Source organism: Acomys russatus, chromosome 13 (genome assembly GCF_903995435.1).
Source record: "Acomys russatus chromosome 13, mAcoRus1.1, whole genome shotgun sequence".
NCBI classification, from domain to species: domain Eukaryota; kingdom Metazoa; phylum Chordata; class Mammalia; order Rodentia; family Muridae; genus Acomys; species Acomys russatus.
In genome coordinates, this window is record NC_067149.1 from 11,784,695 (window position 1) to 11,788,791 (window position 4,097).

At 46.5% G+C, this 4,097-nt stretch overlaps 1 pseudogene; it reads left to right on the forward strand.

The window, feature by feature from the left end:
- Nucleotides 1-2,802: 2,802 nt before the first annotated feature.
- Nucleotides 2,803-3,711, forward strand: LOC127196804 (glyceraldehyde-3-phosphate dehydrogenase-like; annotated as a pseudogene).
- Nucleotides 3,712-4,097: the final 386 nt, after the last annotated feature.

The following is a 4,097-nucleotide window of genomic DNA, read 5'->3' on the forward strand; positions in this document are numbered from 1 at the left end:
TGCCCACTGCATCTTAAAGGCGCATTGCCTGGCACAGGTGGCTGCCATGTGTGCTGCTTCTGAACTGTGAACCAACTCAAGGCCATGGAGCTACATCCCCAACCCACATCTGGTCATATGTTTTCTCCTCTTTGTGCCCTGAATTTGTGACTCAGCCCCTACTGGGTCTCAATATTTCCAAGGAAAGGACTACATTGGCCATTTTTTTTATATCTGTTCAAGTCATTGTGATGAGTTATTTTCACTGTCAACCTGCCTGGACTTTCTTTTTTTAAAGATTTATTTATTTATTATTATGTATACAGTGCTCTGCCTGCATGTACAGCTACATGACAGAAGAGGGCATCAGATTACATCATAGATGGTTGTGAGCCACCATGTGGTTGCTGGGAATTGAACTCAGGACCTTTGGGAGAGCAGTCAGTGCTCTTAAACTCTGAGCCATCTCTCCAGCCCCCACCCCTTGCCTGGACTTAGAGTCACCTAGGAGACATGACTCTGAGCACATCAGAGGGTGTTTCTAGAAAGTTTCACATGAGGAGGCAAGACCTGCCCCAACTGAGGCAGCACCTCCCTATGGCTGGGTTCCTGGGATTAATAAAAAAAAAGGGGGGGGAGGGCAGGATGGAGCTAACTAAACAGCAGTATTTGGCCTCTGTCTTCCCTGACTGGGGACACAGTATGGTCCTGCCTCTGGCTCCTACCGCCTCACCTAGAGCCATTCCTGCCACTATGTCTTCTCACCATAATGGACTACGACCCTTAAAACTTTGAGCCAAAGTAAACCTTTCTTTCCTTAAACCACTTCTGTCAGGTGTTTTGTCACAGCAATGAAAAAAGTAAGTGATACACTCTCTCCTAACATTGCTCAGCAGCCCTCACAGTCATTTTCCATCTACCCATAACCAGGCCTCTATCAGGTCTCCTCTTTCTATAACTTCATTATAAACCAGGAAGTGATGTAAAAATGCAAAGCTTATATAAATATATAAACACAATATTTACATATAAATATATATTTAAATATATAATACTATTATGTATAAATGTAATAAATATAAAAATACAAAGCTTATACACTCACATATATATGTATATATACATATATATATATGTGTGTGCTTATGTGTAAAAATACAAAAAATAGTTCAATCCCTGGGGCTCACGCGATGGAAGGATAGAATGACTCCCACAGATTGCGTTCTCACCTCTGCATGCCATGCTACACATGCCCAAACACACGTATCAAACAAATAAATAAATGTAATTCTTTAATTAAAATTTTAAGCTGATACTGGAGGGATTCATTCATTCAGGAAAGGGATCGTGGAGCAAGCACGAAGACCTAAGTTCAAGTCCTCATGCCCATGTGAAAACATGGGCCCAGTGGTATATACTCCTGTAAGCATAATGTTGTTGTGCTGTGTAAAGACTCAAACGCTGATCCCTGCATCCCCCATAGCTTGTTACAATCCTCCGTCTGAGAATCTCAGACGTTGTGTAAACGCTGCTTCTCAGTTATCCCCTAATATGCCAATAAAGCAGCTTACAGCCAATCCCTAAGCTGGGGAGAGAACAGGGCTGGACTTCCTGCTAGCCAGGGGAGGGGAAGCTATCAGAAGTAGGGGATTCAGCCATAGGCAGAGGTCCCAGAGAGAGCCGCAGAAGCAGAGAACGCCACAAAGGCAAAGCTCTCTGGGACCTCCGCCCGGGAGGAAGCCAGATTAGTTTAGAGGATTAGAATAGAGGAATATTGCTCAGGGGTTGTGCTGTAAAGCTTGCAGAAATCCAAAGTAGTCCAGCCTCAGTTATTTGGGTGCTAGCCGGAATAAGAGAGAAACTGCGACAGACACATTTCTAAAAGTAACACTAACCTGCCTGCAATCCCAGCACTGGGAAGGCAGAGGCAAGGGAACCTGGAGACTATATCAAAAAACAAAGTGGAGCATGATTGGAGAAGACATCTAACATCACCATCTGGCACACACACACACACACACACACACACACACACACACACACACACACACACATGCACACACACAAACACACATGCGCGTGTGCACACACACATGCATGCACACACACACCATACATACATTAAAGGTAGACTCTCTACCAGAGCTAGCCATCACTAATTGTTTGACATACATTGTCCCTCACAAATTTGTGACAATAGAGATGTGTTATCACCACAAGCAATAGTGAGATGACAGTGCTTGTCATTGCTCTCCCGCACAGGAATGGCTCTAAACGAGACCGTAGGAGCAAGAGGCAGAGCCGCTCAGTGTCTCTAGTCGGGAAAGACAGGGCCAAATGCTGCTGTTCAGTTTACTTTGTCCTCCCCTCTCCCCGCTTCTTATTAACCCCAGAAGCGCACTGATGGCAACAAGCTGGGCCATCACTCTCTGTGGTTGAAGAGAGCATGGAATCTGTGAGTCATTTCAGTAAGGGGCACTGAGAAGAATTTATTATGCGGTGTGGACTTCTGCCAGGTGATTTGAATAAAGGTTTAAGAATTTGGATTGGGCCGGGCAGTGGTGGCGCACGCCTTTAATCCCAGCACTTGGGAGGCAGAGGCAGGCAGATCACTGTGAGTTCGAGGCCAGCCTGGTCTACAAAGTGAGTCCAGGACAGTCAAGGCTACACAGAGAAACATTGTCACACACACACAAAAAAAACCAAAAAACAAAAAAAAACAAAAAACAAAACAAACAAACAAAACAAGAATTCGGGTTGGGTCTTTGTTCCTTCCTGTTCCAGAGTCAGCCACATCTTGTGCAGCCTCATCCCTTAGACATGATGCTAAAGGGTGGAATAAATGGATTTGGCCGTATTGGGCTCCTGATTACCAAGGCATCCTGTTCATCTGGCAAACTGGAGATTATTGCCATCAATGACCCCTTCATTGACCTCATGGTCTACGTGTTCTAGAATGACTCTACCCATGGCAAGTTCAACGGCATGGTCAAGGCTGAGAATGGTAAGCTTGTCATTAACAGGAAGCCCATCTCTACTTTCCAGGAGCAAAATCCCATTAACAGCCAATGGGATGTTGCTGGTGCAGACTATGTTGTGTGTAGTCTTCTGGTGTCTTCATCACCATGGAAAAGATTGGGGCCCACTTGAAGGGTGGGGCCAAAAGGGTCATCATTCTCTGACCCTTCTGCCTATGCCCCCATGTTTGTGATGGGTGTGAACCATGAGAAGTGTGACAACTCACTCAAAATTGTCAGCAACGCTTCCTGCACCACCAACTGCTTAGCCCCCCTGGCCAAGGTCAAACATGACGACTTTGGTATCACGGAAGGACTCAACTACAGTCCATGCCGTCACGGCTACCCAGAAGACTGTGGACGGCCCCTCTGGAAAGCTGTGGCGTGATGGCCGTGGGGCTGCCCACAACATCATCACCCCTGCATCCACTGGTGCTGCCAAGGCTGTGGGCAAGGTCATCCCAGAGCTGAACAGGAAGTTCACTGGCATGGCCTTCCGTGTTCCTACGTGCAACATGGCTATCGTGGATCTGACATGCCTCGTGAAGAAAGCTGTCAAGTACGATGACATCAAGAAGGTCGTGATGCAGGCATCCTCGGGCCCACAGAAGGGTAGCCTGGGCTACACTGAGAACCAGGTTGTCTCCTGCAACTTTTTTTTGATGCTAGGGTTGGCATTACTCTAAATGACAATTTTGTAAGGCTCCTTTCCTGATATGACCATGAATACAGCTACAGCAACAGGGTGGTGGACCTCATGGCCTACATGGCCTCTAAGGAGTCAGAAGCCCTGGACCACCACCTGCCCCAGCAAGGACATGAGACCAAGAGAGAGGCCCTTGGCTACTGAGGAGTTCCTGTCCCAACTCAGCCCCCAACACTGAACTCCTCCCTCACAGTCTCCATCCCAGACCCCCAGAATAACAGGGAGCCCTACTTTCTTGAATACCATTAATAAAGTTAACTGTGTGTTAACACACACACACACACACACACACACACACACACACACACACACAAAAGAATTTGGGTCATTGCTTGGATTGGATACTACCATCTTAATACACCTTGTCTGAAAAGAGGGAAGATTAGTGAAAGGCC